Here is a 12,283-nt window from a genome sequence, read left to right on the forward strand (position 1 = left end):
ACCACTGGAGCAGCAAAAAGGAGCTGTTTGCAGTGCTGATATTTATGCCCATAACTTCAGTCTTCAAGGGGAAAATGATCAAAAGCACTTAAATGACTTGAGATCCTAAGTCCCACAGGCATTTCATTGCTTACGTCTCATTGAAATTCAATAGGAGTTAGAAGCCTAAGTACTAAGGGTACATTTACACACCACAAAAAACTAAATAAATCTTGAAACAGCAAGTTTCAATGTCTGGTAGGGTGACCAGATGTCTCAATTTTATAGGGACAGTCCCAATTTTGGGGTATTTTTCTTATATAGGCTCCTATTACCCCTCACCCCCGTCCCGATTTTTCACATTTGCTGTCTGGTCACCCTAGTGTCTGGGTCAACTGACTCCGGCTCACACTGAAGGGCTGAAAATAGCAGTATAGACTTTTGGGCTTTGGCATGGCTCCTAGACCATCCCCACTCATCAGATTTCAGAGCCTGGGTTCCAGCCCAATCCCTAACATCTACACTGCTAATTTTAGTCCTGCAAGCCCGAGGCAATTGACCTGGGCTCTGAGGCAAAACAGTCTCCCACACTTTATAAAACTGTATTCCACGTCAAGCTATTTGTGAGCCTCTCATTCATGTTACCACTGGAATTCAGACAGTCTGTTACAAGAATGTGGTATAAAATTTGTCAAATCTTATCAGTCTATCAGACACTTCCAATCAAATATTACAGCAAAATATAAGTACAGCAATAGAAAGGTTATACTTGGCAATGCAGAGTGCATATTCTAGCCTTGAGAGTTCAATTCATTTTTTCAGCTAATGTTATTCACTGTATGTCTTTCCCTGGCAGCATTTCCGAGACCTTGAGGCATTGCTGACTTTGCCAGGAGAAAAGTGTAAAGGGCAGCCAACACCGTAGCTCAATTAGCTATTGGCAAAATTTAAAGATTTTCACATTGGTCCTCTGTTTACCGAAAATTATATTTCTAACCTGTTTATAGAGCCAACAGCAGACTACTGTCTAGTAGGAGTGTTATTATCCTGAGGTTTTTGCAGAGATTAGTGTGCATCCTATAGAGTTCACAAAAACACATAGGGGGTGTTAACAACAAATTCTGTAAGAACAGCTGAGACATTAACAGTTCCGTTCTTCCTGGGCTAGTTTTCCTTCACATCTTCTTAATATGCTCACTTCTGCCCCCAAAGAGCCAGTAGCTGTCACAACTTGAGTGCTGCATAATCAATCCTTGAATGCTGTAAGATGCATTAAGATTAGACATATTAGTTTCCAGTGTTTATAGCCAGAACCTGGGCAACAGTTGTTCCATTTTCATTAGAAAGCAGGGTCCACAACAGTGACATCTTGTTAAAAAAAAAAAAAAACATAAGTTCAAACTGCACCAGATATTACCCCAAAGGCTGAAAATCTTTGCTGCTTTGTGCTGAGGAAATGTCTCTTCCTGTTAATTTCTCTGTAGATAAAGTAATGAAATAAAGCCAAAGGAAGCTGCTGAGGGACCCAAACTGGTGCCAAAACACAAAGGTTATTGAGCTGCTAGTATAATATTAATAATACCAACATAACAACACCCAGGAACACACACAGTACATTTTAGTCTTTTGCTACATATTTATCCATTCCTTGCCCCAATAAGCTTTAGGGTCATCTCTTCAAAGATTTGTATCAATTAGAGGTTATGTAGCTTCCTACTCCTTATAGAACTTCCCAATAATACTGAGTTCATACTTAGCTGGCCAGGTTATTTACTATGACTATTCTGATTGATTTCATCTAAGACAAAAAATACAAGAAACCAGCACACATAACACTTAGCTCTTTATATTCTTCCAGCAAGGTATTTTCATCACTGCCATGCACAACCAACTGTTGGAAATATAAGTTACCACAATATCTAGAGAGTTGCTGAATATAAGCCATAGCTACAGGACTGTCTGATTTTGAGGTAGACACTGACAATAAAACACAATCTACAGTAGCTGTGGAGAGTAAAGAAAGTGCATTTTCTTTAATTTAAAATAGCATTGAAATGGATGGATTTAGAATCCCGCCTTGGAGATTAAATGCCCTCTATCCACAGAGCAGGTAAAGCATGGGTAGCAACAGTGTTTCTTTATTATGTCCTATGCACATGCCTCAGATCAGATCAAGAGGGGCATATCTAGGGTAAATTCATGTCTTGGCTACACAATTTAAATGAGAGAGGGGGACGGGATTTTTGTGATACCCCCTAGGATCTGGACTGAGACTATCAATTCATTTCACACAAGATACCAGCAGCTGTTAAATCACTAATCATGCTCTATTCAGAGGCCTAGGATAAAAGGTTCGATGTCCTTTGACCAACCTCCTAAACCATCCATATCCTCAATAGTCAGTTTTTCAAAGTACTAGTTCCTTGATAATAATTTATTTACTTTGTTTCCTAAATATTTTTCAGAAGTTTTTTTTTAAACTCTTTAGCCTGGGAGGTGACAGAGAAGTGTGGTGCATTAGCTCAGTTTGTCTGATCACATATGCTTCCAATGCTCCAAGTGACCAACCTCTGTCGAGAAACACATATTGTATATATGCCCCTGTGAGTAAAGTACCATCTAACCCAGACAGTCCTCTATAACAGTAGTCTCCAAACTTTTTTGATCGCACACCCCATCAGTAAAAAAATGTTGAGCACGCACCCCCTGCCGCGCCGCAGGGCCGGCTCTACCATTTTTGCCGCCCCAAGCAAAAAAAAAAAAAAAAAAGCCGCTCGGACTCCCGCCCGAACTGCCAAACTAAAAAACAAACAAAAAAAAAGCCGTCCAAACTGCCGAAGCGGCGCTGCTTCGGCGGCACTGCTCTGGCGGCGCTCCTCCTGCCGCACACCCCGAAGGATCCTCTTGCGCACCCCACTTTGGAGACCACTGCTTTATAAGACATGAGACTGACAATGTTCATATATTGAATAGAAGAAGACCGGCTTTTAGGCAGGTTCTCAGTCTCTTGTGGTGACTATTCATTCATGATCAAATTAACATATACATGAGCAAGGGGTGAAGCTGACATGGTAATGTTGTTTGCCACATTGCAAACAGTCAATCATCCAGTCTAAACACAGCAGTTTACCCTCTCCGTGCTGCTGCCTGGTCACCAGTGATGCTATTTCTTTTTTTCTTCTTGTAAGACCATGGGCAACAATCATGACTCAGAACAGCTGATAAGGCAACTTGTTGAGTCATGGCAAAAACCCATCTTCATGTCATTTGTCAGGACTCCAGTGGACATGGGAGATATTTTTAGGGCTTGAATTAAAAACCTTAAACTGACACTTAGTCCACTGCAGTCTGCCTTTTCAGCAACTTGTGTAGCACAGCTACTGTATTACTGCAAATGTCCTAATTATAGTTCTGTAATGAGCATAAAGCATCTACTAAAAGAGCTGTACATTTGACTTTACTGGTAGGAAAAAAATACTCCAGGGAAAATTGAGTTGGGAACATTACTGAAAGTAATTATTGGTTGCTGATAGCCACTCTAAGTGAAGCAAAAAGCTGTAAGCAAGCAAGTTAACTGAGATAGAAGAAAATAGCTATGCTCAAACTGTTAGGCTATATAGCATATACTCATGCTTTGTGTAGATTGTGCTAATGATATTCATCTTATGCTTCATCTCTGAGCTTTACAAAAAATACAATTATACTAGAAATCCTGCCACTTGCAAAAAGGATTTACATCAATAGGTAGAAAGTAAACATATTAGCAATCTATTCCAGCATTGCATGGCAGTGCATTTGGGTACCCACTCTAACTTGTAACTCATGTAAAGCTGCATGAAAACAACATCCACAGGGAAACTCTGGAGTTTTCATTTGCTACAGTTGCATAAGAAGGCAAAAAGCATCTCTTTAGACCAGTTCATGTCAATGGAAAGACTCCCTTTGTGCCTGACACAATTCATCTTACTAGTCCATTTAAAACAAAAAACAATGAAAACTTGTTCTTTCCTTCCTCTTGAAAGAGAAAGGATTGTTCAATGTAGAAAATGCTAGCCTGGGACTCAGGATACCTCCACAGACTTACTGTGAGACCTAGGCCAAGTCACTTAGTCTCTCGGTGCCTCAGTTTCCCATATGAAAATAGTACTTCCCTACCTCACATTAAAGATGGTGCGGTACTCAGATACTACAGTTATGGGGGTTATAAGTACCTCAGATAGATACATTTTCCGATCTTGCAAGAAGTTAGATTATAAATTCTCTGGACATGGATTGTACCTAAGACATTAGAAGTGGGATAAAGAAATTTTACCCAATTTTTCACAACCTTGAAAATTTCTTTCCTGTCACAAGATATCGTGATTAATCTCAGACGTTAAAAAGTTGGTAAATAAGGGCACAAAAACTTTAGATACTTATCCAAATCTCATTTGAACTATTCAAATCGGGAGGGTTTTGCCTTGACTGCATGTGTAGTTAAGTAGAAAGTGAAGACCATATTGAGAGAACAATAAAAAGGAGCAACTCCAGGAGACACAGGGGAAAAAAAGTATATAGGACTTCCATTTGTGGCACCCTGGCTCGTGAGACAGACAGACAGAGTTCTTGTATCCCCGGTACATAACACAGGGCTACTTTTAGTTATAATTAAAAAATAAAACAAACCCTGAATCTTCTTTTAAAAAAAGCATAGATTTAAAGTATGAGGTGCTCTGGATTTAAGTAGTTTCGCAAACACACACACAGCTGGAGTGATTTTAAATTGTGGTCAAGTTAAAAAGTAAGAAATTGAAGCTCAGTGACTTTGAGATGAACCACAGAGCTGGCCTCAAGTTTGATCTGTGAAAGAGATAATGATTTCTTTCCAGTACAAGGAGATTAAAAAAGTGAGTCATCCTCTCTTGTGTTAGCTTCCTCAGAGCAGCTATGAACCACTTCTGGCGAATGTGAAATGCCTGCTTCATATCTGATGTATCCTAGCTCTTACACCAGTCACATAACATACATCCATATGCACTTCTCATCCTAAATCTCTTTGTAAACTATTTATGTGTTTAGGATCAAATGATATAGAGGATTCATGAGATATAGAAGCATAGTAAAAGTTTTCCATTTTGTAGTGGAGAAGGCAAAGTTTAAGCTGTGTCGCTGTGATGACTTGTCATGGAAAAAAATGAATATCCTAATTGAATTCTGGATAGGTATTGTGGGTCACACTGCTTCAGAAACATTTGTGGGTTGGAGATGTGGGAGGGTGAGCTACACAACAAAGTAGCTCAGATGTCAACACCCCAGTTTCATTAACATTATGCAGTGAGAAACCACAAGTTTAAAGGTCTATGCATATTTTGCAAGATTTTTTCATTTTTAATATTTAACCTCCTTCCAGGGCAAGTTATCTCATGAGTTCCTTGATTACACTAGCCATGACTGATCCAGGAGATAGAAATGAGAGTAAAAAGGTCTAAGGTCTTCCACTCACAGTTCAGTCCTTTCCCCTCTTTTCCCAGGCATAAGAACCAAGACATAATCATAAAATCAGCAGTTCAAACTATAGAAGTAACTCATACACAATCTCCCCCCATCTCTTCTCTCCAGGAGCTCTTCAAATTAATATAGCACTAACGAATCACTATTCTCTTTCTGACAGTCAGAAATCAACCAGGTGGTTTTAAAAAGAAAAAAAAAACCCTAAAAGGATATGGACGATATGCAACTCTTGCTGGAGCTCTGCTTATCACTGTCAGAATGTATTTGAAGATCAAATGTATGCTATCCCACTACACAGCAAGTCATTTCGCCAATGGAGCTTTTTATTCCCAATGTTGATGTTCAGACACTTCAGTCAACCCTTTGGTCATGACAGCCAAACAACAACAAAAGATACTCAAGCACAGGAAAAAAATAAAATAAAGTCTTATTCAGAAAATTGCTGGTACCAAACCAAACAAAAAAATAAAAAAAAAACCAAACAAACCCAAAACCAGACTCTGCCTTAACTGTGTTCAGTATTAAAATAAAATAAAAAAAAAAAATCAACAGCTGATTGTTTTTAATTGCTACCCATAATTAACATTTGTTAAAGGAATGCTTTCGTGTTTTATTGTAATGGGATGTACTGGGGGCACTCACAGTTCCTGTCTTCTTTGCCTCACACAGACTGCTTGGAGACCTTCTCTCCCATAGATACCACCATGCAGTTTATTCACAGTGTTTCACTCCACCACCAACATATTACTGCAGTCACAGTATTTACAATGACCTCCAATTTTACTGCCCCTTCTCTAAAGGTAGGAGAGAAAAGGTGTCTTCTCCCAAAGAACTCTCTCTTGTCAAGGCCTACCAAGCCCTACCCCTCCCTACTTCCTTTCTGTGGTCTTTTATCCATTCTTCTTGTTAATAGGCTAATTAACTCATCAGCTACTCAGCCCCAACCAGGTCTGGTAATCAGAAACTCCTCTTCTTAATCAGGCCCCCCTTGGTTAAACAGTGACCAGAGTGCGGGTTCAGTTGCTGATTCCCAGCACTCTGTCACATGGAGATAAATAAGATGAGATTTACTAGTTGAAATATTAAGAATTGACTCAAAAGTCAAAACACAAACCAGAGGCAGAAATGCCAGAATTCTGTGAGAACAGATTTTTTATGAAATTTTCAGGCATCTTGGAAAAAGAGCATGACAAGCACCCAGGTTTCTGGCTGATTATCCAAACTCAGCCACTGAACCAGTAGAGATTATCCATCTCTAACAAACAGCTACTTCAAGTCATCACCAGAATATTTTTACTATAGTAAAAAAATCAGCAATCTTGTTTTATTGCTGGGGATGCTCTAACTTTTTAGTGGTGCTGATGATCCTCCATTCTTACTTTACCTTACACTGCCTATCAGTACACCTCCTCACATCAAGACCGTCAGTGACATTACCAATACTCATTATTCCAAACCCAGTGTTGTTTTGCCCTCCACTAACCTCTGGAAGAAGATATGCTCAAAGCAGCTGTGGAGCTGGTTTCTACAACTTCTAAAAGTGGTGCTGAATGGAATTGTAATGTTTCGACTTTTACAAAACAAAACATTTTGAAACAGATCAGTTGAAATGAAACATTTTTACTCAAGTGAAAAACAATTGGTCAAAAATAAATTTGCCCAGCTCTCCTTTTTTCCTTTCATAGAGTTTCTCTTTCCCTTTTGTACCCTCAGCCCACTCAACTACGTTCTTCACTCACAAAGCCCCCTATCTGCTCATAGTAATGTCTGCAGAATCGTTCAGTATTACAGACCATTCATCTCTGTAAATTATCATACCTGTTCCATTTACGCCACAGGTACTGTATTTCAAGGCTTACTTATCACATAAGCATGCTGGCAGTTGAGCTAAAGAAATAGCTATTTTCTTTATTTTATGCTTTATCCATGGCTGCTAGTCCTTCCGCATTACCAAAGATCTCACAGTACCTAATGCTATGTTAAAAGATTAATCAAAGATCAAAGTGATCATTACTAATGCTTCTTCAATGCATTTGGAACTGGAAGCTGCTTGATGTGGTTACTTGAATAAAACACACAAAAATCTGTATTAGTTTTGCAAAAGTAATGGCATAAAGATTACTTTCATTCCATGAAAGAACAAAGAAACAAACTTGGGTCACAGAAAGGAGCAGCAATTCAGAACTCACTGTAACATCAAAACAACAAAAAGGATAGTTATGTGAATTATTTTCTTCCTTTCATCTTACTGTCTCTGATTCCTCATTTAATGGGACTGTTCTCCCGTCCCTCCCTCCCTCCACCCCCGCCCTCACCCTCCTTGACATATCCTTTTGTATTACATGATGGCAACAAATTTGACTGTGATCACTAGAACTAGCAACTTTAACTAGCAAGAACTCTGTATAATAAAGTGTCATGATATTGTGTTATACAGATACCTATACTCTCTCCAGGACAGTGCATACTAAATGCATTTCCTTTAGTGTTAAGAGTTTCAGTATCTTCCCTTGATACTGCATCATTAATTTCTTGAGAACTGAAATGCTGACAAAAACATTACCAAAATTAATAGCCATGTACCCCAAAGGTATCACAAAGAGCAAATATACAGAATATTACACAAATCCATACTCAAAGCACTTCATAATGCTATTGCTATACTCTTTGTTCTTCTCTGTCACCTAGCCCTAACGTGTGAAAGGTTGGTGCTATGGGAAGAGTATAATTACTTAGCCTGTATAGTAATTACTGGGGGAAATAGCAATGCTTTTGACAGTTTAGCACTGCAGGCAGTAAAAGTTAAATAAAAATCTTTTTTCCTATTTTAAGATCATTTTAAAATAATACCTCCCATTTCAGTGACTTCTTTCATAAACAACAGTCTTGGCAAAAATTTAAACAACACAGGAGTTCTTTCATTGTTTTCAGTGAGTTTTGTATAAATTCTTTAATGTATTAGTGTCTATCACCATTATATTTCAAGTGTAACACATTTCAGTTGGTTTAACTATCTCTAGGAAAGACGGTATCGTTTTTAACAAACTATTTATTAGTAAAGGCTGCAAGACTTGGTGTGTGTGTTTAAAGTATCAATTATGCTGACAGAATGTTTTGATCTTTTCTAAAAACAAAATAAAACCTCTGCTCAGTTCAGAGGCAGTATGGTCTAGTGAATGGAGCATTGGTGAGGGAGTTGAGAAAAGGGCATTGTATTCCCAACTCTACCACCAAGTCGCTTTAGCTCTGTGCCTCTGTTTTCACATCTATAAAATGAGGATAATACTTCTTTACTCCCACCATTTGTTTGTCTTGCCTATTCAGACTGCAAGCTTTTTGAAGCAGACACTGGTCCCTATCTCAGTTAGAGAGTCTAGATCAGGGGTAGGCAACCTTTGGCACGCGTGCCGAAGGCGGCACATGAGCTGATTTTCAGTGGCACTCACACTGCCCAGGTCCTGGCCACCGGTCTGGGGGCTCTGCATTTTAATTTAATTTTAAATGAAGCTTCTTAAACATTTTTAAAACCTTATTTACTTTACATACAACAATAGTTTAGTTATATATTACAGACTTATAGAAAGAGACCTTCTAAAAACATTAAAATGTATTACTGGCACGCGAAACCTTAAATTAGAGTGAATAAATGAAGACTCGGCACGCCACTTCTGAAAGGTTGCCGATCCCTGGTCTAGATGCTACCAGAATACAAATAGTAAGTCACAATAACTCAGCAACTAACACATTTATTACAATGTTGGGATTTTACGTTTACAGTAATCTTAATACAGTAATCATGGAAATTTGATGCACAGGTAGGTTTATATACAGGTAGGTTTATATACAGATAATCAGTTAGTTTATACATAGCTAACTGACTTCTAAGTACATCTTTTTTATCATATACATTGAGCAGACGGTGAGACTATTAAAACATCAACATTCTAAGTAGCTGAACCTAAAGGAAAACACAACATCAGCAGCAAGGATATTCAGGGTGTGAAAAGCTTCCCTGAGTGCTGTAAAAGACCATAAAGGGGAACTGAATTAAAAATAAACAGAGCATGAGTAGTAGATGCAAACCTAATCACAACACTCTTTCTACTCACAGTCATTAAAGATCCCACAGCACTCTTCACCAGAGCAGGGGTACTTCTTCCAGCAGCCTGGCCAAACTCCAGCATGGATTACTATGCATTCTGCCTGGCTAAATATGCCCTGTGGTTGCATTTGGACAAAGAATTCTTCATTTCCTGTGCTAAGCTTCTGTATCGGCTATTATGCTGTATAGGGCTGTTAACAGTTGTCAGCCACCTCAGAGATTCATTTCAGTTATGGATGAAGCATTCTGGTACCTACAAACACGATAAAGATGTTGCCTTGGTTAGTTCTCCAATTAAATCAGGGACAACCACCTGAATCTGATGGGGTTTTTTTTGGTTTGTTTTTGTACTTTGGAAGGGGTAAAAAGAGCAACGGGGAGAGGAGGTTGCTTCACTTTCTCTGGTCTGTTGCCATTGGTTCTCCTATGGCTCCCTTTGTCGCATGTGTCCCTTTCCCATCATTCCTTCCACCTTGCCTGTCCTAGTCCAACCCCAATACTCCACATGACTTCTTGACTTGCCCTCTTTCTCCTCATTGCTCTCTGCCTGCAGGCAGGCTTGTCTCAACTGCTCAGTGGCCCTTTGCTGGGGCCTGTGCCAAAAAAAGTCAATAGGAGTCTTTCCTTTGGCTTAATAGACTTTGGATAGGGCCTTTGGTTCCTGCCAGCTGCCTCTTTCAGCTCAGCTGGTGGATGGCTGTTTGCAGATGGGAAAGGCAATGATAAGGCTAGGGTGAGGAGTCACTGAACATTCAGATAAGGAGCACTTCACTTAAAAAATAATGGCCTCCCACACCTATTGCTGCATATCCCTAGAACACTGATTGGGGCATAACATCTGTGGGATGAGATTTTAAACCTGTGACAATCTTGGCCAAATAGGGACTGTTGCCAGGTAGGGTGAAGTGATTCCTGTATTTTACTTTCTGTACTCATGCAACTGTTGATTTCAGTGGGACACTCTGGGAGAGTGAGGCAAGCAGGATTTGAGCCAAAGCTTGTAAAGCACTTTGTTTGTACATCCTCTAGCTGAAGGTTCTCAGTGAGACCAGGACTGGCCAGGAGACAGAGGACTGCAACAAATTTGCATGAATGTTTACATTTATTGACATGAATTATGTGGCAGTTTGCATTCCCTACATGATATATTTAAGAATAAGTTAAAATGTATTCATAAAAGTAAATAGCATATATTTTGCCAGCTGTAAAGCTGAATGTTTGCTGGATTTTTCTTCCCCTTTTCCATTTCTTGATTTTCTTTTCTATCTGTCCCACTGCTATTCTCTCTTTTATTAAATTGTCTCTCCATGTTTTCCTCAAGATTTTCTTTTTTGCCTCGTACATCATGCAAGAATATTAATGATCAGTGAGTTATTAGTTTTCAAATGATACCTCACAAGGCAGATTTTGTACAAAGATTATTACAATAGTGTGTAGGATGTGAATAGAAGGGGGCTTAGTGGCACACCTCTCTCTTATTTGTCTCAGTACTATCACTCTAGGGTAAAGGTCTGAAGATGTGCCTCCACACCAATGACTTGGTTCTACTATCCAGCTTGCCTATTGACAATCCCCCTTCCCTGCCCCCAGCTCCTTCCCTATACTCCAGTTATATACTCTAGGGAATGAACTTCATTACTCAGCTATGGCTAGTGTCAAAGTTAGATTCAGGACTCACAATTTGTTAGACCACTCTGTTTATTAGCACAGCGCTCTGCTAATACACTCAGATAATGTGAACACCATACAAGACCCACAGATAAAAAGGGCGCGAACTTAACAAGAGGATAAAGAAAGCAGAACTGGCAAGTTTACCTGAGGCTAGACATACATACATATTCAATTTCCTTACTAACTTTTACAGATCTCCGGCTAATGTTCCACCATTAACTTAAGTGGACTCATTGTTTATGCCTTAATGTTTCTTTTCCTGACACCTGTATTTCAACATTCCTTATTTCTGCTTAAAGGTACATACAGCATTTCTTTAATCCATTCTATTTTTACAATATAATTCATTCTACTTTCACACTAGCTTGAGTGGAGAGTTGCTGCTGGGGGCCAAGCTGGGGACAGATGAGAAAAAGATAGCTCCAACTTCATATTTAAATTAAAATAGCTCACCAAATAGCATTCTTACAAATGGGCAACTTGCCAGCACATTAGCCAGCCGATCAGCAGCTTGCACGTCTTTGAATGAGAACTTAAATGCATATTATAGTAATTCAATATTAAAGTGGGGACTCTGGACCAATGTTGCAAATTTGTAATGTGCAAACAATATCACAGTTTGTAAGTCATTTCAAGCCCTTTTACCATGTATCTAATTCATTCTTCACCCCTCAAAATGAACTGGTTCATGTTTCTTTATTCATAAGTAAACAATAGAGTGTCTAGTTATTGCTTATGTACAAGTGATAATAACTACTGGTATATATGGAACTTCCCTAGGATGATCAGTAAACTAGATAGAGACTCCAATACTAAACCTTCACTAAACCTTCCCAACTCCCGTCCCCAAGAGTGACAGAGCAGGAAATCAAAACATAACTGTCTAGTTTAGCTGATATTTGGATTAGGCATCTCTGCATCCTAGAATAGCTGGCAATGAATGAAAATAGAGATGAGCCCCAGCATAAGTAGTATGTGTCTGATTCAGTGACCAATCAATTAAGTGGGAGTCTTCCTATTGATTTCAGGGAGCTTTAGATC

General features: G+C 39.0%; 1 protein-coding gene across 1 annotated transcript in view; it reads right to left on the reverse strand.

Moving 5' to 3' along the window:
* TFPI (tissue factor pathway inhibitor) overlaps positions 1-9,651 on the reverse strand; it is a 134,066-nt gene extending 124,415 nt beyond the window's left edge. Inside the window, exon 1 of the mRNA XM_065413563.1 lies at positions 9,579-9,651. The gene's annotated coding sequence lies outside the window, so the exon portion shown is untranslated. The remainder of the gene's footprint in view (positions 1-9,578) is intronic.
* Between the last annotated feature and the right edge of the window lie 2,632 nt (positions 9,652-12,283).

Source organism: Emys orbicularis, chromosome 11 (assembly GCF_028017835.1).
Source record: "Emys orbicularis isolate rEmyOrb1 chromosome 11, rEmyOrb1.hap1, whole genome shotgun sequence".
Taxonomy (NCBI): Eukaryota; Metazoa; Chordata; order Testudines; family Emydidae; genus Emys; species Emys orbicularis.